This window comes from Phodopus roborovskii, unplaced genomic scaffold (assembly GCF_943737965.1).
Source record: "Phodopus roborovskii unplaced genomic scaffold, PHOROB, whole genome shotgun sequence".
Taxonomy (NCBI): domain Eukaryota; kingdom Metazoa; phylum Chordata; class Mammalia; order Rodentia; family Cricetidae; genus Phodopus; species Phodopus roborovskii.
Genome location: NW_026125680.1, coordinates 2,231,056 through 2,258,289, shown reverse-complemented (window position 1 = coordinate 2,258,289; position 27,234 = coordinate 2,231,056). Strand labels below are relative to the sequence as shown.

The 27,234-nt window shown below is 39.1% G+C and overlaps 1 protein-coding gene across 9 annotated transcripts in view; it reads right to left on the bottom strand.

The window, feature by feature from the left end:
- Klhl13 (kelch like family member 13) overlaps positions 1–27,234 on the bottom strand; it is a 585,186-nt gene that overhangs the window by 143,455 nt on the left and 414,497 nt on the right. For 2 of the 9 annotated variants that reach the window (XM_051178432.1, XM_051178440.1), the window contains exon 1: positions 9,064–9,229. The exons of 2 other annotated variants lie outside the window; for them this stretch is intronic. The gene's annotated coding sequence lies outside the window, so the exon portion shown is untranslated. 5 more of the 9 variants (XM_051178434.1, XM_051178442.1, XM_051178433.1 and 2 more) reach the window with 5 other exon arrangements.

The following is a 27,234-nucleotide window of genomic DNA, read 5'->3' as shown; positions in this document are numbered from 1 at the left end:
ACCATAACCAAACACTGCACCGAGCTAACTGGAGTTCAGTTGAAGAGAGGAGGAGGAATCAAATCATGCAAATGATGGAGGTCATGATCATGATGGGGAAACTCACAGAGACAGTTGACCTGAGCTTGTGGGAGCCCATTAACTCTAGAACTACAGCTAGGGAACCTGTATGAGACCGACCTAGGTCCTCTGCATGTGGGTGACAGTTGTGTAGCTTGGTTTGTTTGTGGGGTTCCTAGCAGTGGAATCAGGACCTGTCCCTTAGGCTTGAGCTGGCTTTTGGGAACCTATTCCCCATGCTTGGTTGCCTCATCCAGCCTTGATTGCAGAAGAAGAAGCTTGGTCCTGCCTCAACTTGATGTGCCATGCTTTGTACAAGCCCATGGGAGGCCTATTCCTTTCTGAATGGAAGAGTAAGAGAAGGAGAGGATACGGGTATAGAGGGTGGAAGGGAACAGAAGTAGAGTGGCAATACATTTGGGATGTAAATAAAAAAATTAATTAATAATAAACAAACAAATAAATAAATAAATAAATAAGAATTCTTGCCTTCACTCTTCTCTGGTCACTCCTCTGCATTTTGCCAAGATATAATTTCTTATATTATTTCTTAGCTATCCCACTCTCCTACCTGTCCTCTTCCATAGATAGAAAGGAAATGTGACTTAAAAGCAGACAGCATGGATTTTATCCCTAACTATTCTTTTTATTAGATATGATACTTGGAACAATGCCAGGCTTATAATGCATATTAGAATAATTCGGTGATTTAAATCAGCAGCCACATTGGTTGACATCGAATTATTTCATGTTCTCAGTCTGTGGCTAACCTGTAAGCTATTTCCAGAAAGTGGATGCATTTTATCTCCCCTAGTGCTCTACAAATTTTTATTAAACAGATGCCTGTTCATTGATATTGAAATGGATATTGCACCTGTATATATGCCAAGAGGCACTTGGAAAATTTCTTAGCCTTTCCAAAACTCATTTTAATAAATAACAAATTGTGTAAGAAAGCTTACAAGTATAGAAAGGTGGCTGGTATTTCTACTACTGATCTTTTAGGTTCATTTTGTTAATTAAAAGACTAGAGCTAGTAACAGATACTTTGGGCTAAAGTGTAAACAGACATTCTTTTCTGCCGCCAGGCCCAAATAACTACACGAGACTTATTAATTATGAAACCTTGGCCCTTAGCTTAAGTTTATCCCAACTAGCTCTTATAACTTAAATTATCCATTTATATTAATCTATGTTTTATCATGTGGCATTATCTCTCTTTTCATCTTGCACCTTCTGTTTCCTCTCTGTGTCTCCTGGCATCTTTATATATTCCACAGGGATAAATAAAATTAGGGTAATTAACTATGCTTCAAAAGAAAAATGCCTTGTCGAGGGTAGTATTCTATCTACTGCCTAGTCCACTGACCCTTGCAGTGTCAATAAACTATTCTTAATAGATAGAAATGGTGATCTATGATAAAAAGGCATTATCTTTTTTAACATTTAAACTACTTCTCTAAGAGTATAATAAAACTAATTTTTTCAAACATCGCTTTTATTTTACCGTGATGGGCATCACACATAACTATATATAATGAATATGAGTATATGCCAATAAAGACTGAGTTCAAATCAGGGTGACAAGGAACTGAAAAGATGGCTAAATGGCTAAGAGCACTTACCTCTGTCACAGAGGACCCACGTTCATTTCCCAGAATCCATATTTGGTGGCTCACTACCACCTGTAACTCCAGTGCACATGATTCTGTGCACTGTATCTCTGTCCTCACTTAAAATCTCTTTAAAAGAAAGCAATGGTAGCATGTATACATATGGTGTATTATTCAAGCACAAAGAAGAATGAAGTGAATGATTTATAATAAAAATAGAACCAGAGGTGATCATCTTAAGTGAAATAAGCAATGGGAGCTGGAAAGATTGTGTGGTGATTAAAAGCATTTGCTGCTCTCCCAAAAGACTGGAGTTCCATTCCTAGCACCCAAACTGGAGGAATCAGAACTTCCTGTAACTTGAGCCCTGGGAGCCTAGGCACTCTTCTGAATGGCAATGCATCTGTATTTGGTCATGTTTCCAACTCATTCAGCCACTAATCTAGGAAAAGTGTTAACACTAAGAATAGCTAACCAGGCATGGTGGTGCATGTCTATAATTGCAGCATTCAGGACCGCCCCCAAGTTCAAGGGCAGCAAGAATCTGAGGTTGGTGTACACTGAACAGTAAAAATCTTTCTTAAGAAAATAAAAACAACCCAAACTAAAGAGAAGCCCTATGCAGTGTGTGACAATGTGACCTTGGATGGATGCTTATGCTACTTTTGCATTTTTTTCTTTTCATTCTTCTTTTGTTTTTATTTGGTTGGTTTGGTTTTTCAAAACATGGTTTCTCCATTGTCCTTGGCTGTCCCAAAACCCGCTCTGCAGAAGAGGTGGCCTTAAACTCACGGGATCCACCTGCCTCTGCCTCTCAAGTGCTGGAATTAAAGGCGTGTTTGACCACCACCCTGCTTCCATTTCTTATTTAATACTTCAAATCAGTCAGATACTTTACAGGAGAAAAATCAGGTTCAGAGAAACAATTTACCCCCAAATCACAATGCAAATAGATGATTTTTAGGACTTAAGCTCTTCAGCCATTAAAATCTGTCTTTCTATTTAGTGATATGCAAGTGATATGTTCAGAATGAACTATGCTTTACTACTGTTTGGTTTTTCAAAGCAGCTCCAACAGGCACTCCAACTCTCCTACCCTCTCTTAGTGAGTAGAATGGAAAGCACCGCCTATGTAGACTGCAAAGGCTTTGCCTTAATCACTGCCGCCACCTCTACCCCATGCCCAAGTTCTTACAATCTTTCAGCACTAACCCAACCATGGCAGGTCCCAGGGACTGCATCTGGCATGAGAAAAGAACGAAAGTGGGGCAGCAATGATGAAAAACAGTTGAAAGATTTAGTGTTTGACTTGCCCCATTTACTTTCAACCCCCCTCCTTTTTTTTTACTTTCATTTTTCAAGGCTCTCTCATTTGTAGCAAATAAAACTATTGCGCTGTAACAGGCCCTGTTGTCCTATTTCCAAAACCATCTGAAATTATAGAAAACTTTTAATCCAACATCAAATATTCCAGCAGTTGGCAATTAACACACCGAATGCTTAATGTGCTGCAAATAAAAGATCATTTAAACTTAGCAAAGACAACATCAAATCAGCAAGTGGCCAATAACAGCGCAAAGCTCTGGCCCATCAACTGTGCAGTTCAAATTCATGGTCACTGTGTTCTTATAATCTCTTCTAAGGATACCGGTTCCTTGGCAAATCCCTCACTGTCAATCTAGCTTTTACCCACTAATGTCAGGAATTTGAAACATTTAACATTTCGACCATTACTGAGCAAACAGTGTGTACCATTCAATTAAAAGAACTTAGGCAACTGAAAAAAATATCAATAGTTTTTCCCACAGGTCATGATAGAAATTTAAGGAAATAATTGAGTGTTAAATCAAAAGAACAGATTCTAGCAATACAATATGGCCTCAATAACTTTTGAGAGGTCTTCCCGTAATTACAACTGTCCATGGAGAGACTACTATGAAATATTGCAAACTAAAAATTAGTTCATGTTCTCTTTAATCTTTATATAACACAGATGCTTCATGAAACATAAACTGTGGCTAAAGAGATGTCTCGGTGTTTAAAAGTACAGAATACTCTTCCAGAGTACCCAGGTTCAATTCCCAGCATCCACATGGCAGCTCTAGGAAATTCAGTGGCTTCTTCTGGCCTCCTCGGTGCCCTCTTCTGGTTTCTATAGGCACCAGGCACTAATGTGGTACATAAGCATATATGCAGGAAAAAAAAAAAAAACTCAAAGGAAATTTAAAATACAACCTGATTTATTTTCTGTCTCGAGAGGTACATTATCACATTAGCACTGTTTATTCAGTACATACACTCCAGTCTGAGGGAGCCTAGAGTAGTGGAAAGAGTGATGGATAGCGATTCTATTTGTTTAGGTTAGACTGCAGTATTTCTCAAAGTTCCTAATGCTTTGACCCTTTAATACAGCTTCTGGTGTTATGATGACTCCCAACTATAAAATTATGTTGTTGCAACATTTTAACTTTAACTTTGCTACTGTCAGGAATGATAATGCAAATATCTGACATGTAGGATATGATAGATAACCCACAGGTTGAAAATCACTGTGTGAAAGTAATGCCTGAGATATATTACATATATTTCAGATATATTTGCTGAATGAATATGGCCACTCTGGCCAGAAGACCAGAGAAGAAACAGAAATCAAGGGGGAAAAGACTTATTCAACAAAGACAAACTCATAAATTAACACACAGATCTATAATCATCCCAGACCCAGATGCCTATATGCCTGTATAAGAACACAAACAACAACAGGCAGAACAATATGTCATCACCAGAGCCCAGCTAGCCTACAACTTAAGCCCTGAATATTCCAACACAGCTCAAGCACAAGAAAATTACCTTAACACCAACTTTATGAAGATGATTTGGTTCTGAAAGAGGAAATGAGTAAATCCCTTAAAGAAATTGAGGGAAAGACAAACAAAAAAAAATGGAGGAAATGAATAACCCCTTAAAGAAAGCCAAGAGAAAACGAATACTCGAAGGAAAAAAAAATAAAACTGTTCAAGACCTGAAAATGGAAATAAAAGCAATGAAGAAAACACAAACCAAGGAAATTCTGGAAATGGAAAATCTACTTAAAAGAACAGAACTACAGATGCAAGCATCACCAACAGAATACAGGAGATGAAAGAGAGAATCTCAGGTGTAGAAGATACAGTAGAAGATATTGATACATTGGTCAAAGAAAACATTAAATCTAAAAAATTCCTGACAGTAGATGTCAGTCCAGAGTCCATGAGTTCCCACTGACAGCTAGAGAACATGTAAGAGACCGAACTAGGCCCCTGAATGTAGGTAATAGTTATGTGGCTTGATCTGCTGGGGGGGGGGGGGAGCTGGCACTTTGACCAGGACCTATCCCAGGTGTATGAACTGGCTTTTTAGAGCTCATTCTCTATGATGGGATACTTTTCTCAGCCTTGATACAAGGGCGAGGGGCTTGGTCCTGCCTCAGCTTGGTATGCTAGACTTTGTTTACTCCCCAAGGAAAGCATTAGCCCCAAGGAGTGGATGGGGTTGGGAAGGGTCTATGTGGGGGGCAGGATAAGTGGAGGGAGAGCTGGTGTTGGTATGTAAAATGAAAAAAAAAAAAGAATGTTTTTAAATTAAAAAATTTCCTGACACAATATATCCAGGAAATCTGGGACACTATGAAAAAACCAGACCTAAGAATAACAGGAAATAGGGTAGTGATGGCACAAGCCTTTAATCCCAGCATTCTAGAGGCAGGGAGATCTCTGAGTAAAAGGCCAGCCTGGGCTACAGAGACAGTTCCAGGACAGCCAGGTTTATAACACAAAGAAACACTGCCTTGGGGGGAAAAAAAAAAAAAGAGGAGATAGTTTGAAGAGCTCCATTTTAACTGAAAGAACATTCCAGGAAAAAAATTCCATCAAGACACAGAATTATGGACAGCATCACAAAAGTGAAAGGATAAACAAAATATGTCAAATATGTCAATTATGATTGGCAAATATAGATAAGGACACTCTTTAAAATGAGGAGGTTTTTTATAGTCAAATTGGAATGAAATGGCTGCCAAGATATTAGGTAATTAGAAAAGGTTGTAATAGTAAAGAAATTCATGTAATGGACACTAAGGTCAGTTAATAGATGACTCTTAGGCCTTCCTGCATGTTTTTAATATTATTAAAGTTAAAGACAAAAATCAAGAATTATACTGAACACTCATGATCCTATGAATGGTTCTGGCATTATTAAAGGCTAGAAATTATGTCTCATTGTCTGAGACCTTCCTTCTGTTCTTAATACAGATTCTTAATATAAATTAGGAATTTAATAAATTTTTATTAATTTCAAAATAAGTACATAATCAGAATAACTACATATCAAAGACTCTCTTGATAATAAAAAATAACCCACAGGAAGTGTAAACAGCAAAAGGAACACAAAAGTACTCCACAAATATGGTCCTAGACGATTGATCACTAAACACTGAGTACCAGTGCGGACAGACCATGGTTTGGGCTTAGTTTCAGTTGTATGTTCCTGCTCTATCTACAGTCCACCCTCTCTATTGCGAGTTGTGTGAATAAATCAGCATGTATTTATATGGTAACAATTTACATGGTAACCATTACGAGCAAGGTACTGAGAAGATAAAGTAATTTATTTACCTCCTTAATCTCCACCCACAGCAACAGCTTACTATTAATATGTGCAAAGCCCTGCTTTAAGCACTTTTCTGTGAGGAGGCGAGGTGTACACTCTCTTATCTAAAACCCTCAGTGCCAGATATAATCCCAGTTCAGAAATGTCCAGCCTTTCAGATAGGCAATAACTTGGATCATTGCATTATATATATATATATATGGTCTATGGCACCATTTCATAAGCATATTACCAATTCTATATCAAATATAAATAAAGGCTGCCACTAAAGAGAAAAAAAAAGACTGTAATGTTTTCAAGTTATATTGTTACCAGTTGACTTTTGGCACCTAACTTACCAAATGAAATTTTTATCAATTTTAAGAGCTTTGGAACTCTGAAATTTTCGAATTTTTGGTCTACCAATTCACTTAAACTGTAATATACCAAAAGGGGTAAGATTAAATCTCCTACCTTTAACGATGAGGCAACTGGAGTATGTTTATGTTGCTCTCTCATTCCGCATCCCCCAGCTGCCTAGATTGAATAAGAAACCAAGCTGCCTAGCTACAGAGTTTATGTTCTCAACAACTATACTTCATAAATAAACACTCCCATACATTGCTTTAGAATACCAGAGAGATGGAAAAGGCAAAGCTGTATTACATGATATGGTATATTAACATAAGATTAGAACATTTATAAGGCAGCATTTATTCATTATTAAGTAACTAAAAGTGACACTTCATGAGCTCACTGCTTGGGATATCAACAACAGGCCAACCAGATGATGTCCAGGTCACCTTCATAGAACTAGCTACCAGGTATCACAAAAGCTTAATGATGACACAATAGGGCAAGTCTGTAACTACTATTCACCTTCAAAGGAAGGAGACTGCTTACAATAGCAGATGGTAGAATAGAGCCTGGTATTTAAATTGTTCCTTGAGTAGTATTGAGATTTGAAATGACAGAGAAAAAATAAAAATAAAAATAAAAACTGAATTATATGGCATGGCTTCTTATCGTGCATCTATTCTGTGCCAGGAATAATGTTAAACACAGAAGTTTCATATTGAGAAAACCAGGTGAAACCCACAAAAATTTCTACGAGAATAATAAAATGTTGGAAAATCTTAGAGTCAAGTCACAAAGGATCTATCTAGGCTTGCTCAGTTAAGGGATTGGAATGTAGAGCTGGAGAGATGGGTCAGAGGTTAAAAGCACTGGCTGCGTTTTCAGAAGTCCGGAGTTCAATTCCCAGCAACCAAGCACATGGTCCCTCACAACCATCTATAATGAGATCTGGTGCCCTCTTCTGGCGCGCAGGCATACATGCAGGCAGAGCGCTGCCTACATTAAAAAAAAAAAAAAAAAAAAAAAAAAAAGACATTCGAATTTGAACCTGCAGGAGGTGCTAGAGGTCCTTTTACAAGAAATATCTCCCACTACAGGGGGATTGACTCCCATGAGATGTTACTTACTCCTATTTGGGACCAAAAACAGAAAACAGAAAAAAAAATCAAATCTGGATGGCTTTCAACTAAAAGCTCAGAGAAATAAAATTCAATTTAAGCACCAAGCACTTACGACAATCCTAAATCCAAAGTATAAATCTATGGCAATATGAAAATGTTTCAGAAGCAACAGCTAAAAGGAAATAGCGAATCTCTCTTAAAAATCCAAAAGACAGTTCTAAAACTGAAGTGATTCCTTTGTTCACAGAATGAACTTCCAGCCTTCCAAAAGAAAGATATTTCTAAGAAATTAACAAATGAGTCCTTGAAAAATAAATTCTTAAATGGCACAATGATTATTTTGTGGGTGGTGGTGGCGGTGTTGTCTCGGCTTTTGTCCTGTTTTGTTTTGAGACAACATCTCCCTAAGTAGCCTTTGCCCTAGAACTGGGAGAACCGCCTGCCTCTGCCTCCCAAGAGCTGATATTAATGGTATGTGCACCAACACGCCCTACAGCACTGTGATTTTTTAAAAGTTGTTGACAACTTACCTTGCAGCACAGGTAACAATTTGCCAGCGGCAAGTGGACTGCTCAGACTGCTTAGAACAAGCCCCAGAATTCCTAATTCCCTAGTCCCTTATCGAGACAGAACAGAAAAACAGAATCACTTAGCTATTTCGCAAACTTACCAAAGTTTTCGTTCTCGGGTATTAACATAAATAACTGAGCCAGACATTCAAGTTAATGCTCTGTAAAACATGTTTTAAGTTCCTTTTTTTTTTCAGCCAATAATTTCAGATTCCCTAATGGCTTCCCATTGTTCCGAAAATCAAATTCAAATTCTCTCAGAGCACTTCTAAATCCTATATATCTATTATCTCCAATACTCTTCAGCCCAGCTCGCTAAGAGACCTTTCCACACTCTTTTTTGTTCTTCGTGAATCCTACGTCTCTATGTTCCCTGAAGAATGTGTTCAAATGTTTATTTTTTTAGAGGTGGGGCTTTACAGTGTAGCCCTGGCTGTCCTGGAACTCGCTTGCTCTGTAGACCAGGTTGGCTTCAAACTCAAAGAGATCTGCCTCCTTCTGTCTCCAGAGTGCCGGGATTAAAGGCATGCGCCACCAGGCCCAGCATGTTCCCAGATCTTGAGAAACTAAAAGCATTCTCCTCTTCACGACTACTCAAACATCACCTCTCCTCTAAGAATCAATATAGTTGCCAGGGTTCCCCAGAGAGAGGCCCAGAAAAAAATAAGAAATTCATGTAAACCAAGGAGGGGAGATATACTACGGAAATTAACTTACAAAATCACAACAGTGATGTCCCACAGCAGTCGGTCTGAAAACTGGATCCCGGTGGATGCTCAGTCCCGGTCTGAAGGACGAAACTCTCAATTTAAGGGAGGCGAAAAGCCTAAGAACCTAAGGGGCCACTGGTTAAGAGTAGAGCCTAGGTACAAAGGCCAACGAGCCTGGAGGTCTGATGTCCTCAGCAGCCAGGAAAAAAGTGTTTCTCCTAGTGGTGAGAGCGAGCTGCACGCATTCTTTATCTGTTCTCTGTAGCCAATAGGATGGTGGCCACCCACATTAAGGGCGGATCTTCCCCCCTTAGTCCACTCAGATTCATCCACCAATCTCTGCAACACCCTCACAGGCACACCACAAAAAAAAAAAAAAAAAAAAAAAAAAAGTTTTACTGACCTGCTAGATAGTTCTTAATCCAGATTCTTCCAGATACTTTGAGAAATAACGTTAACCACCATACACCACCCTAGTGAAGCTAGGTGTTTTGTTTGTTTGTTTTGTTTTGTTTTTACTATACTCTATGGGTTTGACTTCTTGTTCTTTGTCAAATCTATAAGGATTCTGACTCACAAGTTTTCACACTGTGCCTGCTCCACAGAGCCCTGGCATATGGGAGTCATTCAACAGACTTTATACCATGCAATATTAAATCAATTAGTAATACTTAAAAACTTCTCTAATAAATATCTTTAACTCTGAGAAAACCATTTGCTCTACTTTTGAAAGCTTGACTCTAGGGCTGTTCACTTTTTTACACACTTCCTACTTTTTTGTAAACTGGGACTTCTGCCAAGTTGTTACACTATTTTACAGAAATAAACAACAGAGTTATGCCAGAAACAAAATGCTGAAAGGTTTTAAAAATACAGTAAACATCACACATCAAATGATTCGAATATTTAGGTTCGTCTCATTTTAGTATTGCAAATCAAATTAGTGAACACAATATAAACGAGGAACAGGCCAATAGTAGCAGAACGCGCTGCTGGTTTCAGTAACACCAGGAACACTCATTTCACCCTGAACTGGCTATGTAGTATGCAAACCAAGCACGGAGTAACTGGGAATCACAGGACCACAAGTCTAGTCTCAGAAATGTGTTGCAGGGGAAAAAAGGAAAATGGTGGGCCTACTAGGATAAGTACACTTTTCCTATTATCTTCTACCTTTTACTACATAGAACTAAAGTGAACTCTAGAAAGGGAACTATCAGAGGAATGTTATCTAAGTGAGCCTTGAGAGCCTCTACCGCTCTTGGGAAAATTACTTTCTTCTAAAACATTGACTGAAACCAACCGAACCACATCACACACTTTAAATTTTGCTAACAAATAAAAATGGCAGCTTAAAAACACCTAGCATCTGAAGTTCTTGTCTGTTTAAAAACAATATTTCATTTGATACTACAGCAGAGACTCTTCTTATCACTTCACTAGCAAACCTCACCACCAAACCTAAGTGCTGCCAGGAGAGTGAAATGTAGTCACAGTCATCATTGGCAACTTGGTTTCTTCTGAGACTTCTGCCAATTAGTGAACTCTTGTGTCAATGCCCACACCTGGTTGCACATTAAGCAAACAAATCAGTCACTGGTGAGTGTAAGGGTATTAATAAGGACTTGTGGTTAAAGGGGCTAATATTTTTAGATATAAAATGATGTCATAAATGTTTAACTCATTTTGCTCAGTTTTCAAGTGTGAGCCCTAGCTAACATCCTATTTCTAAAAGCACAGCTGCATACACCAGCATGTGCTTGCTCATTGCTATCCGCCTCCACTTTCGGCTTCTCCATTCAATTTTCTTCACGCTAATTACAGCATGGAAATGAGAAAATGAACCTCAGTTCAGGAACTAACATGGCAACTGCATGGGAAGAAAGTGAAATGGCTAAAAGTACTGGGCTTGCTGGTGTTTGGTTGTTTTTAAAAAAACCTTGAGGTCCTAAATGTACTATACAAAACCGTGGCTCCTCAAAAAGGCAGGGTACTCTCCCAACAGAGGTAGTTTTAAACCCTAAAGTGCCTCAGCGCCCATTCAATGTGCTCAGTAATCAGCCTATGCTAACTTGAGTGACTTGCTCCAAATTTCTACGGCCACCCTCTAACTACACTTAAATGACGAGAATCCTAATTTACAGATGGAGAAATTAAGCCAGGGTTACAAACCCACCAGACCTCCTTTAATTCGGCCTGCTCCACTGCCGGGAAGGTTTAGGGCCATGTACAAACACTGCATACAAACATATATACACACATCTTAAGTGACTGATTTTTGGATTACGTTATTAAAACCTAGAAAGCAACCTTAAAGTTCCTCGACAGATGCTTATTAAATAGTATTTAATAAAGAAACTGTTCCAATTTTTTTTCTGTAAATGATAGGCTTAAACCCTGTAAGCCTACATGAAAATAATTCATCAACTGTGATTTTAAAGGGGGGGCAAGATATTCGCACTGAAGACATTCAGAACTAAGTTAAAAGCTTGGAAGAAAATAAAAAGTGTTCTTGACTGGGAAGCCAGCGGCGGAGTCTCTCAAGAGTCTGAAAGCGGGATGGATTAGGAAGCACAAAGTAGAAACTGTTAGAGGACTAGAGACTGTGAGGCTGAGGTTGACAGAGGAGCCCCAGAGGATCAGGGCTGCGATAGGAAAAAACAGAGAAGCTCTTGGGGGGGTGGGGATGACAAAGCACAGAAAAACTGAGTTCTGACTGGGGTCCTAGAAGTACCCAAGCTTCTGGTGGAGCCAAAAGGACTTAGGTGCTTAGGTGCGGAGATAAGAGCGCGCGACAGCATGGGGGTTAAAACTCGGGTGGGCAAAGAGAGAAGCGGGGTCCCCCGCCTCGCAGTTCCCTGTGCAGATCCCAACTCCTTGCCGCGCACTGTGGGGACAGGAGGCGGGGAAGCTCCTGGAGCCCCTAGGACTTCAGGATCCTGCCTCACCTTATCTGCCGAGTCCTTAGCACCCAGCCGCTCCTCCTAGGGCAGCTGCGCTCTGAGGGCCAAAGAGGGAGTCGCGCAGCGCAGCCCGGGTTCCCTTCTGCCACGAGCACAGACGCCCACACCGCTGCACCCCTGGTCGCCCTGGCCACTTCGCCGGGTCTTCAGGCAGAGGGAGAGCGCTTACCCCAACCTGAACGCCGCTCCAATTATTTGCCAAAGTCCCTGTTCCTGGCTGCCTGGGAATAGAAGCTGAGCTGCCGCGGCCGCAGCGGCAGAGCCTGCGCCTGACCTCACCAGGGGGTGGGGGATGAGGGAGGGGAGCAGCAGCCCAGCTGGGGAGGGGAGGGAGAGTGGTGGGAGGGGAGCGCGTGGGCGGGGGAAACATGGCGGCAGGGGTGGCCCTGGCGGCGCCTGCGCGTAGGCTGGGGCTAGGACTGTGTGTGGGGTCCGAGTTGAACAGTCGCCAAATAGAAGCAAGGCTGGGCCCGGAAGCAAGATGATTGCCAAGTGGCCTTGGAGCCTTTGAAACCAGGACACTTGGGTGTGAGCCCACATGGCTTCTAGTGTCCAGGAGGCAGAAGTGAAAACTGTCAAGTATCAAGGGACAGCAGTGCATGGATTTCTCCAAGGAAGTCACCAAGTGCCTCCTGCCAGCCTTAACTTCATCCTCTTCAAAGTCACTCCAGAGACCTAGCAAAGGAGAAATTGAGGAAGAGGTGTCACATCACCTCAGTGGGGCCCCAAACCTCAAAATAAACCCGATGCAGGCTCGCATCCAGCTAATTATTCTTCGCTCTTAACAATGATCTGGAATGAATACAGATCTGTATTAGAGTGCAGAATATTAGGAGAGAGGAAGGGCAACTGCGAGCACAGTAGCTAACATTTTACTGAGTGTCTACTATTACCGGTGCTGTGCTTTGAAGGCGCTGTACTCACAGAGCTACTCTGTGAGGCAAGTGAAGATTATGAACTAATAAATGGCAAAGCAGAACCCAAACTCTTCACCACTGTGCTACACTACTGCTGAGACAACTCTTCCAAGTTTTAAACCATTATTCTTTCTTCCCAGTTCCATTAACCTAGACCCCAACCAATAAACTAAAACAGTCAAGTCAGCTTGCCCCTTGCCTGTCTTCTATTAATCATTTGCCTTCCTGATAGATGAAGCTTCAGGCCACCTTCTTCTGTTTCTTCTCTCATTGTTTCTACCTACCGCTCTAGACTTAAAAATTCTAGTCTCGGGAGATAAGTTGGCTGGGCAGGTTAAGGCATTTGCTAGTAATCCTGATGGCCCAAGTCTGATCACCAGGACTCAGAGTTTCGAGTGGTGGAAAGACAGAATCACCTCTTTAAGTTTCTCTAACCACCACAGATGCTTTACAGTGTCATGTGGGCACCTGTACTCTCACAAACATACACTCAATAATTAAAAAATTTTGTTTTTAATTTATAGTCTCTTCTTGAAAAATGCTGGAGACTTCTTAACAACTGATCTAATTAATCACTGTAAGGCTTTCCTCTATTTTTTTAAGAGTGTGATGAGACTGGGGCCAGTAGGACATGTGTGTCCCAATACTCCTTTCATCTACCAGTAAACTGATCAGGACTCTGAGATCTAAATATTGCTGTCTTGGTATTTCAAGTTCTGTAAACTGAAATTCTAATAGTTCAATGGATTTTAAGCAAATTTAGGAATAACCAGCTATTCAAAAGCTTGCTACAACTAAAGACAGCCCACCCACATTTAGCAAACTAAAAACATGATAGTAACACCAAGTACACATGTGATGGACACTTTTTATCTTGCATCCAAGTCACTGTTTTTCCCTGCCACCAAAAGATTCAAGTGTTGTTACTTCAAATTCCTCCACCAGAAATGATAGAAAAATGGGTTGGTTGGGTGTGGCCAAAACACAATTTTCCCACCCCTAGAGACTAGCTTTAGTAAGGATGAGTACCCCTCTACATTTGAACTGGAAGGAAGATGTTACTAATGTACTTAATCAGCGTGAATCTTGCTATTTGAGTTAGGGTGAATCTTACTACTTGAGTTAGGGTGCTTTTCTGGCATTGTTAATCTAGCAGATAGAGCCCTAGACATGAAGTCAGAAATCACTGAATGTGTTATGTGATATATACTTTGCCCATTATTCTATTTTAATGTGTTTTCCTATATTTTAAATGGAGATGGTAATAATGCTGGCCTGGTAGGCTTCATAACAAGCTTTTTAGTTTATAGTTTAGTTCATAGAAAATAATCTATATCAGTCATCAAGAACAAGAAAAGACCTGAGGTGCAGGTCAATGGAGAAGTTCATGTTTAGCATATGCTAGGTCCTGAGTTTCATCCCAGCCTCAATACCTCTACTGCCTCTGCTAGTGCTACTGCTGCTGCTACTACTACCACCATTACCACCACCACCACCACCACCACCACCACTACTACTACAGAGTAAGCAGAGGAGGAAGAGGAGGAAGGAGAGGAACATGAGGAGGGGGAAGAGGAGAAGAATAGAAAAAAATCATATAGAACAACACAGTTTTATAAAACATAGAATAATAGGCATAAGTAACAGAAATTCCAGAGCTAAGATAAAGAAGTCAAAATCAAATATTGTGATGACAAGAAAACAAAACAAGTTAATGGCCACTATGGGTTGAATTATGTTAAGCCCTACCCCAGCACTCATGGTGTTCACATAGTCTAATGTACAAGAATTTAACCATACATTTATATGATAGTTATATTTATACAGGGTTCTTTAGGGTAAGCCTGAATCCCCTACAACTGGGTTCCTTATAAGAAGGAACTCATACCAACATGAGTGCACATATAAGTAAGACTATGTGTGAGGACATAGAGAGGTAAGTCAGGCAAAACCTCCAATTACCTTTGTACGCTCTTCCATAACTCATGCCCATTCCCTGCATTCAGTTCTTCCTTGTCCCCTTATATTTAGAAAGCCTTTCTTGCTCTCTTTTCTTCATGCCATACTAAACGCATATGTACAATTGTTTATTTTTGAGTTATTTTATAATAAAGTTTACTTAATATGAGAAAAAAGTAGTTTTAAAGTAAGCAGTGCAATAATTAGGGCCACAATAAAATAGGTCTTAAACCCTCTGATCAGACTGAAATACCATTCTCAACATCTTCCCATTCTTTCTCACTTCCTCTATCTCTGAGCCTAACGTAAACACCACTTCATTTTCTATTTCGACAAGTTTGGATTTTTGTGATTCTATATGTGTGAAATAATACAGTATTTGTCTTGTTAAATAAACCTAGCTTAGTTTACTTTATTTATGGTCCTCTGGTTCCACTAATGTTGTCACAAAGGACAGAATTTTTTCTTTCTTTTTAAAGGTTAGGAAACACAGAGCTGTGTATAGGTAGTGAATTCTCTTTAAATACCATGTAACAGAGTACACTGTGCTATTCTAGTTATGTAAAATTCTATGATATTAAAATGAATCTACAGTGATAGGGGATGATTGGCTGTCTATTGATAAGACCAGGTAACAGAAAAGATGAAGAGTATACAGAAATTTTGAGTGATGACAGGGATTTTTCCTTACAACTTTATAGGAACAGTTTCATGACTACATACATATGTCAATATTTAATAAAGCTGTGGACTTGAAATATTTATGTTATTACCCCTCAATTATACTAAGGAATCAGTTTGCATTTCTCTATTGTGTTTCCTTTTGTAGAAAATAGAAAGGAGTTGTTTGAAATCAGGGGCTAGACACTGAAGGGACTGACCTCCATTTTGTTTTTTCACATTATCACATAAGGTACTTTCCTATTCTATTACAGGTTAAGATTTTATACTTTGCGGGATGATGAAAGACTTGATCATAAATTTTGGAATTAAATCTACTCTATATAAGAGATTAGCCAGTACGAGGCTAGAATATCTTGGGTATGTATATGGAAGAGTGTGTGTGTGTGTGTTGTGTGTTGTGTTCCATGCGGCAGATGCACACAATTTTTGCCACTAATAAAAGGAAAAATTTCATTAGACATTAATCCAATCCCCACCACTCAATAGCTCTTCCACTCAAGACCTCACATCTCTTTCTGTATACTTGTACCATTTGTAGAAAAGAAATGTGATCTAATGGGATTCTCCTGATGATTACATAATTTATTACATTTAACCAGGCATAGTGGAATGCACCCTTAGTCCCAGCTACACATAGACTAAAGTAGGGTAATCACTTAAACCCCCAAATTCCAGACAATGTACAAATATTTCATGTTTTAAGATGTGCATGTTATGGAGTACTTTCATTGGCATGTCTTTAGGTTGAGAAAGTTTTCTTCTATGATTTTGTTGAATATATATTTTCAGCACCTTTGAGTTGGGTTTCTTTACCTTCTTCTATATCTATTATTCTTAGGTTTGGCCTTTTCATGGTGTCTGATATTTACTGGATATTTTGTGTTAGGGATTTGCTGGACTTAAGATTTTCTTTGGTTGATGAAGACTGAGTCGGGGAAAGAATAGAGGAGAGCAAGAAAAGAGATACCATAATAGAGGGAGCCATTAAAGGCTTTAAGAGAAATCTAGCACTAGGGAAATGTCCAGAGATCTACAAAGATGACCCCAACTAACAATCTAAGCAATAGTGGAGAGGATACCTTAAATGTACTTCCCCAATAATGAGATTGATGTCTACTTTGTATGCCATCCTAGGGCCTTCATCCAGTAGCTGATGGAAGCAGAAGCAGACACTGACAGCTAAACACTGAGCCAAACTCCTGGAATCTAGTTGCAGAGAGGGAGGAGTGATGAGCAAAAGGGTAAAGACCGGGCTGGATAAACACACAGAAACAGCTGACCTGAACAAGGGGAAGCTCATAGACTCTAATCTGATAGCTTGGAAACCAGTATAGGACCTAACCAGACCCCCTGAATGAGGCTGTTAGGAGGACTAGGCAGTCTATGGGACCTCTGGTAATGGATCATTATTTATCCCTAGTATATGAATGGAATTTGGGAGCCCATCCCATATAAAAGGATACTCCCTCAGCCTAGACACATGGGAGGGGGCCTGCTCCAAATGATATGACAGACTTTGAAGACTCCCCAATAAAGGCCCCACCCTCCCTGGGGAGCAGAAAGGGGATGGGATAGGGGTCAGTGGAGGGAACACGGGAGGTCAGGACGGTGTGAGAACTGGGATTGAGTGTATAACAAGCTTGTTTCAAATTTAAATAAAAAATATCAAAAAATGTTCATGTTTATAAATTGATTACACTTCAGAGCACATACAACTGTGTCTGGAAGGGTGATACATGTGTAAGGACTACTCCTTTTATCAACACACTACAAGCACAGGCATTTCTTTTTTTCTGTTTTCTTTTTTGGAGGTTGAAACAGGGACTCACTATGTATTAATGGCTTTCCTGGAATTGGCTCTGTAGACCAGACTGGCCTAGAACTCAGAGATCTACCTGTCTTTGCCTCCAGAGTGTGGGGATTAAAGGTGTATGCCACCACTGGCCAATTTTGCAGGCATTTCTTATGAGTCTGCTTCGCCTCACTATATTGATATATATATATATATAATCAGCTTCCAGGGTTAGGGATAATGAGATACTTGCTGTCTGACAAAATGTGTTCAATAGGTTGACAAAGAGTATGCACAGGGACCCTAGACCCCTCTCTAAAGAAGACTATTACACAAACAGTTTCTTCTTGGGTTTTTTTTTCTAACATTTAAAACTTCAAAAAACTCCCATAAAACTGTTTGATTCTGTTAGTCAAGAAAATGTACAAAATAGGAATGTACCTGTCTAAAATATCTCTTTCAGGATCAACTCAAGAACATTTTTTCCCTTTTCTTTGTCATGCTGGTGACTGAACCAGTACTTTGTGCATGCTAAGCAAGCCCTGAACCAGTGAAATACACTCCTAGCCCCAAGCTATTTTTAAATACTTCCATTTAACCTGTTCCACTCTGGCAAGTAAGCTCTGTCAACCACTAATTGACTGACTTGCACAAATCACTTATTTCCATTGACTCCTTCCTCATTCATTAAAAAAAAAAAAAAAAAAAAAAAAAAAAAAGACAACACACACAACTCATTATTTCACAGTGCAATTTTGATAGTTAGTGAGCTAGTTGAGATTGGTATTGCTATTGAATTACACATTTTTGGTTTTTATGTTTCTGTCTCAAACTCAAGGCTCTGTGTTAAGCAAACAATCTACCACCGAGCTTCACATGGACAGCCATTATGAAAGGGACTTTTAATGACGTTCATCTTCTATATTCTTGGTGATTCCATAGGAACTTTCTATACGAAACCTGAGTTTCTAGCCCTGAATTTTTTTTAATACATTTCATTTTCTTGGCTTGCCTAGAGATCCCAGAAAGATAATAGTCAGCAGGTACTTTTTAAAAACAATAGAATAGTCCTAGATTTATAAACATATTGTTGTTAGGGAGCTGCTTCTTAAAATCAGGTGATTTTTGAAAATCATCTGATCAGGTTTGTTTTTCCACTCTCAGCAAAGTATCCATCACACGTACAGACAATGACCTGTTTCAGTAACCAGTTCTATCAGAAGTTAAACATTCTCTAACCAACAATGATGACTCCTGATGGTCACTTAAAAGCACAGGTCGTGTTAGCTTTTTCTTCTGACTGGCCTCAGCCTTTGTTTACACACACAAAATGAAGATCAGATCAGCACTAACAAGAAAAAAAAATATGTGAACCATAAACATCAGCTCCAAGTAACTTTCCAGTAGCTGTATGTTTCAAGTAAAGAGGGCTGGGATAGAGCACCAGTCACATAGGGCCTGCCTAGTATACATGAAGTTCTAGGTTAAACTCCCACTCCTGCTAAGTAGATATATACAAGTAGAGCTTCATCTATTTAAAACATAGATAATATCTTCAAAATTTTAAATATCTTAAAATTACGCTAATCAAACAGTTAAAGACTTGTAAAATAAAAACACTAAGAAGACACGAATTAAAGAAACTGAAGAAGACAGAAGTTGGAAACACTTCCAGTGTCCATGAACTATATTATTGTGAAAATGACCATGCTACCCAAACTTACGAAATGCAATCTCCTTCAAAATTCGAGCATTATTTTCATAAAAACTAGAAAAATAATCTTAAAAGACATAGCACAACACAAAAGATCCTAGGTAGCCAAAATAATCCCAAACAGTAAAAACACTGAGCTCAGACCACACCTGATTTCAAGTTATATTACAGAGCCATAGTAGTAAAAGCAGCAAGGCCTGGCACAAAACAGACATATTGATCAATGAAATAAAATTGAGAATCTACATAACACACCTACAACCACCTGGTTTTACACACACACACACACACACACTCACCAGATCAAAGACAGTGTCTTTAACATATGGTGTTGGGAAAATTGGATGTCTAGGTGTAGACAAATAAAACTTGATCTGACTCTCTCACCCTGCACACAAATCAATTCCAAATGGTCAATGATTTCAATGTTAGATCCAAAAAGTTGAAACTTCTAGAATGAAGAGTTGGGTGTTACACTTTGGATATAGGCTAGGTAAGGATTTTCTGAATAAGACTCTGTCACCCAGGAAAATAGGAACATGAATCAACAAAGAGGGCCTTCATAAAATTAAAAGAGCTTCTATGATACAAAGGAAGCTGTTAATGAACTGAAGAGGCAGCCTATAGAATTGTAATAAATCTTTGTTATTCATGGAGGATTAGTGTGTATATATGGAACAACAAGAGACAGAGACAGTGAGCACAAACAATCCAATTAAAAATTGCACATTAGGGAAATGTCCAGAGGCCTACAAGGATGACCCCATCTAACAATCTGAGCAACAGTGGAAAGGCTGCCTTAAATGTCTTTCCCTGATAATGAGATTGATAACTAACTTCTCTGCCATCATAGAGCCCTCATCTAGTAGCTGATGGAAATAGAAGCAGACACACACACGTGAACAGTGAGCTGAACTCCTGGAATCCAGTTGTAGAGAGGGAGGAGTGATAAGAAATTGGGGATAAGACCAGGCTACAGAAACCCACAGAGACAGCTGACCTGAACAAGGGGGAGCTCATGAACCTCCAGACTGATAGCTAGGAAGCCAGCATTGGACCATCCCAGACCTCCTGATTATGGGTCTCAATTGGAAGGCCTGGGAAGTATAAGGGACCTCTGACAGTGGAACCAGGATGTATCCCTGGTGCACAAAAGGACTTTGGGAGCACATTCCCCATGGAGGGATACTCCCTTAACCTAGAGGCAGGAGGGAGGGCCTAGACCCTACTCCGAATGACTTGACAGATTTAGATAACCCCTCCTGGAAGACCTCACCCTCCCTGTGGAGTGCGGGGGGGATGAAGTAGAGGGGATTAGGGACATGGGAGGGAGGGAGAAGGTACTGGTATCAGCATGTAAAATAAGAAAAAATAATAAAAAAAGTATGTGGATCTGGAAATAGAGTTCCTAAAAGAAATATAAAATATCTAAGAATATGTTCTAATGTGTTCACCATCCTTATCTATGAGGAAAGTTCCAGGAGAATAAGCCCACCTCTGACACTGCTTGGAGTACCAGAAACCACAGGATTTATGACACAGAGATAAAACCAAATATGTCTGGAGGAAAAAATTTCAATGTAATAATACCTAACGGCTGTACTCATAGGTGGGTGTCTCACCTTGTCATCAGAGGCTTCATCCAACAACTAATGGAAACTAAAACAAAGACCCACAACCAAACATTAGGCTGAACGCAGGGAATCCTGCTGAAGAGAGGGAGGAAGGATTGTAGTAGGGCATCAAAAGAAAACCCACAAAATCAACTAACCTGGGTATATAGGGGCTCACAAAGACTGAACTGACAACCAGGGAGCCTGCAAGGGACTGACATAAGCACTCTGAATATACAGTTGTGTAGATTGCTCCTTTTATGGGACTCCTAACAGAGGGAGCAGGGGCTATCTCTGACTCTTTTACTAGCTTTTTGGACCCTACTCCTCATACTGGGTCTTCTTGCTCGTCCTTAAGATATGGGGAGATGCTTAGTCTTACTGCAACTTGATATGTCATGTTTTGTTGGGAGACTTGTCCTTTCCCATATAGAATGTTTTATCTCATGTGTCAATTCCAGCTTCAAACCTTGTGTTTTCAATGTTTATTTTGGAGCACAATATTAAATAGCACAATATTCTAGTTAAGAAACTAGAAAGGGGCTGCTGGAAGGGAATGAATGAGGGAAAATGGTAAATTATAAGTAAAACAAAATAGAAAGATAGAAAATCGAAGTAAAAAAGTTTAAGCAAAGAGAGTTATGGGAATAGGACAGAAAATGGGGGATGGCAAGGGCCACCCCAAAGGAAGGGTGAATGAAACCTACTATCTGACAACCCAACTAAAAATATAATTGGAAGGATAGTAGAATACATACGACAAGAAAGAAAGGGTGAGAATACTGGGATTTGAATTATTCAGTGGGGGAGGGGCTGAGTTAGGGGAAAGGATGCACAAAAAAAGCCTCATGGAAACCCATTAGTTAGTGACCTAACTTCAAAATATAACTTGAAGAAAGGAAAGAATTCAAATGGAGGTACTCTTCATTTATTGTTGGAGAATGCTGCTCCAAGAAGATACAGATTCTTAAATAAAATAACAGTGAAAACTTGGGATACATCCCTACTTGTTACTATTGGTCAGGGAGGTCAGAGTTCTTCAAAACAACACAGGGTATTACCATTGCCCTTGCTCATTATCATGATTGGTTTTCATGTCAACTTGCCACAAATTAGAATCACCTTCATAAGGACCTTACCTGAAGAAGTATCCTGGTTGCCTCAAATAATGTGGGAAAAGGCAACCCCAATCATGGATAGAACCTTTTGGTAGCAGCATGGACGAAAATGCATATGTATGTCAGACAAGATTGCTGACTTTTGCTCACTCGGCCTTCCCTTTTGCCACCAAGTTGATTTTCCCTGATGCTGCTGTTGCTGATTCCAAGCCACCATTCCCAAGCTTTACTCATGGACTAAGGATCCATCAGTGGCTATCCAGGAACCTCCCAGGTTTTTAGTACAAGATTAGAAGTACTAGGGAAAGGACTACTCCACATGTTGAGGCATTCGACCTCAAGGATCTAGTAGCTACCACATTCTCAGCTTCTCAGATGTGATCTAGATATTTAGTGGTTGTAACTATTTTAAATATGACTTAAGGAATACTGCTAGAGTTGTGGAACGCAGTCCCAAGGGACGTGTCTCTCTATAAAACAACTCCCACACAACTCCCTCTGAGCATTGCAGAAGAGGAGGTAGAAACACTGTAACAACCAGTGGATCAGGGTATCTTCTGTGATATTGTATCTCCTAGTGTCTTAGCTAGGGTTTCCATTGTTGTGAAGAGACACCATGACCACAGAAACTCTCATAAAGGAAAACATTGTATTGGGGTGGGTTATAGTTTCAAATGTTTATTCCATTATCATCATGGTGAGACTTGGAAGTATACAGGCAGTCATGGTGCCAGAGAAGGAGCTGAGAGTTCTCCATCTTGATGTGAAGGTAACAGGAAGTGAACTAAGACACTAGGCATAGCGTGAGCACAGGAGACCTCAAAGCACACCCCCATAGTAATACAGTTCCTCCAACAAATCCACTCCTCTTAACAATGGCACTCCCTATGAGCTTATGGGGGCCAATTATATTTGAAATACCACATTCCACTCCCTGCCTCCATAAGCATGTAACAATATCATAATGCAAAATAAGTCAACATTCAAAGGTCCCCATAGTCTTATCACAGTCTCAACAATGTAAAAAGTCCAAATTTCAACGTCTCTTCTGAGATTCATATAATTTCTTAGCTGTAATCCCCTGTGTAAAGTAAAAAAAAAAAAAAAAAGAAAGAAAGAAAGAAAGAAAGAAAAAGATCACATACTTGCAACATATAATGGAACAGGATATACATTACTAGTCCAAAATGTAGGTAAAGAGAGCACAGTGAGGAAATAATGGACCAAAGCAAGACCAAAGACCAGTTGGAAAAACTCCAAACTGCATCTCCATGTCTGACGTTAAAATACTCTTCAGATCTCCAACTCTTTTCAGATTCTTTTTCTTGCTCTGGTTCTACTCCCTGTTAGCAGCTGTCCTTAGCAGCTATCCCATGGCTCTGGAATCTCCAACATCTTGGGTTCTCTAAGGCAATCCAGACTTCACCTTCACAATTTCACACAATGACCTCTCTAGGCCCCCATTCAGGAATGCCCCTGATACATGCCTTGTCTCAACAGCTTTCCTTAGTCACAGTTAGATTCCATAATCCCTTTCTTCTATTCTTGACTCTAAAACCAAAAGTATATGACCAAAGCTGCCAAGTTATGCTAATTTCTGGGTCTGTAACATGGCCCCCTCATTCAATTACATCTTCACTAGATTCTGTCCTTGATGGTTACATTCACTGCTTAAGCTTATTTGTTCTAGAACCTTCTGTATAGACCAGGCTGGTCTCAAACTCAAGAGAACCACCAGCCTCTGCCTTCTGAGTGGTGGGATTAAAGATGTGCACCACAAAACCTGGATCTAAGTTTTCTTTACTTCCTTTTCACAAGTTGGAAACTTACTTGGGTAGGATCTTATTCTGATGTCACCACTCCCTTTATTCTATTTTTTAATCTGTTTATCTCCTTGAACACAAGATTTAGTCAATTCTATTTCCTGGTACTCCTTTTATTTTTTTCTGTTTTTCTTTGCTTGGTTTGCTCCTTTTCATTATAAATCTTTATAAGCATGAACACTAGTAACCACATGACAGAGTCTATACTAGGCTGTTTTGAGATTGCATTGCTAATGGAATTAATCCAAAACTTTAGCCTCAGGCAGACTCTTTGGACAAGGTCAAACTGCTGCTACATTTTTCACAAAAATATCACAAGACCAGTCTCTAGGTCACATACTAAAATTGTTCTCTTAAAACTCCTGAGTCAGACTTCCACAGCTCATCAAATCACACTCAGTACCACTGTCTTCCATGCTCTTACTAGCATTTGCTCTACACCTTACTGAGGATCTATTGTCAGTTGATAGTTTCTACAGAAGGGAACATCATTCTCCTTTGAACCTTTGCAGATTTGTTGTATTCCAGTGGATTCTTCATGTATATGAATATATGGGAAGTACAAATTAGATTTAGTAGGCCATTAAAAAGAAGAACACGTGAAGTTGAGAAAGGGACATGTTGGGGAGATATGAGAAAAGTTGGAGTAGGGAAATATGAGAGTACTTATGTTATGAATGAAATTCTCAAGGGATAAAATAATCGTAAAAAGAAAAAAAAAAACTAGCAACAGATGTAGGCAAGGACGTGGACAAAAGGGAATCCTCATATACTGCTGGTGGTGATGTGTGGTGGTTTGAATGTGAATAGCTCCCATAGACTAATATATTGGAATATTTAGTTCCCAGTTGTGGACTATCCAGAAAGGATTAGGAAGTATGACCTTGTTGGAGGTGTTTCACTTTGAAGTTTCAAAAGCCCATGTCATGTCAAGTCTAACACTGCCAGTGGATCAGGATGTAAGCTCTTAGCACTGTCAGGATGACCATAGACTCACCCTCTGAAACTGCAAGAGCAAGCTCACAACTAAATGATTTCTTTTATGTGTTGACTTGGTCATGTTATCTCTTCACAGTAATAGAATAGTAACCAGAACAGAATGTAAACTAGGCAAGCAACTATGGAAGTCAGATTGGGGTTTCTCAAAAGACTAAAATATAAATCTATAACATGACCCAACTATACTGTTCCTGGGTATTTGCCCAAAGGGCTCCAAGTCAAGATAACAGAGATACTTATATATCAATGTTTATTACAACACTATTCATAAAAGCAAAGTTATGGAAATAACATAGGTGACCAGTAACAAAAAAAAAGTAGATGAAGTAAACATAGTGTATGTATGCACAAAGGATTTTTTCAGTCATAAAGAACAAAGTTTTTTTAAAGGAAATTGAATCCTACTGGAAATAATCATATTGAATGAATTAAACTAGTCTCAAAATGATTGATATGTTTTTTTTTCACATCTGGGGTTCCTAGATTTCATAAAGAGATATTAAATTATGACTTAATAATAGAAGTGAAACTGTGCTACTAAGGGAACAAAATATTCTAACTAGGGAAGTGAGGAGTGAGAAAAGGGAAGGAGTTGGGGAAAATGGGCTCAGTGTACATTATATTCTTCTAAGAATGTTTCTAAAACTAAAAGTTAACAGTTTAAAAAACAATTAAATGAAGTAGGTGTTATTATTATTGTTCCTTTTACAAAGATGTATGTTGTGAATCACAGAAGCTTGAATAACTTCCCTATACATCAACAGCTATCATGAGACAGTGATGGGTTTTGGTCCCAAGTACAGTAACTTCTGAGTCTATACCATGTGACTTTGATGAAAATGATACTCTGGTTTCACTCAGGCAAAAAAAAAAAAAAACTTCATCCTGCCTTGCTCTGGCCTTATCAATGGCACACAGCCAGAAAGAATATCTATTATTTTTTCAATTTAAATTACACCACAATTTCTTATCCTAAACTACATACATATAACGCATTTGAAAACCACTATAGACCATTTTTTATCACAAAACATTTATATATTTATCCACATTCATTGCTGTTAACAGCTTTATTGTTTGGTGGAAATTCACTGAAAAGCCAAATTATATATGTGGAAAGCATAAAATTTTGAATGGAAAAGACCTGGAAGACCTCTAATTTAAGGCTGAGTAGGCCAGGCGTTTAGTTATTAGTTAATTCTGTCAGTGTTTATTGAGTACTTCTCATGGTTCTAGACAGTATAGAGGCAAAGTTGTGCATTTAAGAATATATTATACTATGAGGAGTATAATAATCAAGCAATAATTCAATAGGCTAATTTTAGGTGATCTGAACTGCTACAAAGAGAAGAAGCAGATGACTTATAAGGGAAAGTATAGATAGTATATGATGTAAGGTGGGAGAAACTACTTCAGAAAGGGTGCTCAAGAAAGACTTCCTTAGAAGAAAATTGAAATAGAATCCTGGATGATGAGAATGCATCCAAACAAACATCAGGGAGAAAAGTCACTTCTGAAAAGACAAGTAAAAATCCCCAAAGTGGGTATTTAGTGAACTAAAGTATGTAACAACAACCATTACAGATGAAGACAGAAAGAAGCAAAATCACTTAATGAGTGCTGAGTGAAGAAATTTTGATGGCCATTCTAATTGTAAGAAGATTTGCAGTAAAGCAGAGATATGATATCTTGGTATTATAAATGATAATATTAAATAATATTAAATCCTTAAGTTATAGAACAGCAATACCCGTGCTTATCATTTGTTTTCAGTTGTCCATACTTTTCTAGTCACTTGCATTTGTGCATTACCAGTTCTTTCAGAGAAAAAATGAAGTTTGTAGAATTATTAAAAAATGACTGTTGTAATAATGGCTAACATTGAATCAATGTTCCCCACATCCATAGTCAGTCCTCTAACACAAGCACTCTTCTTGGCTTGGCCTTCTAAATTGAGTCAGTGACTTACTCAGTCATAAGACTGAGCATAAGCAGAATTAAACAGGCCATACACAGAAAGCACTTGCTCATTTAGAACTTGTTCCTCTGGATTTTGGTAGAACCCAACAATCATGGGAAGTAGTTCAGGTTAACCTGCTACAATGTAAATGCCACTTGTTTCATTCACTACCATTATCCCTGCCGATAGCTAGCTACCCACCACCATGCATGTAACTAAGTCCAGCCACAGGAGTGATACCCCAAACAACAGAGATAAACCACACAATCTACACTCAGTCCAGATTGCTAGATCCTAGAACAGTCAGAAATCAAGGATTGTTGATTTGATTATTTTATTTTTATGAAAACAGCCAACATTTTATTCAATATGAAATTATATAGCCAATATGCAACTGTCCTCTATGTCCCCTGCCTCCAGCTCCTGACAGCCATCATTCTACTTTTTGTTGGTTCTTTTGTTACTAACATTTCACTTGGCACAAAGTCATCAAAGTTCATTTATGTTGTACAATATGCCATGATCAATTTCTCATTTTTATCACTTACTTTGGTAAAAACATTAATAATCCCTGAGCATGTGGGTGAGTAAGTTTCTTGAACCACTGTCTTTTGTTTTACATTAACTTGTTGCTGT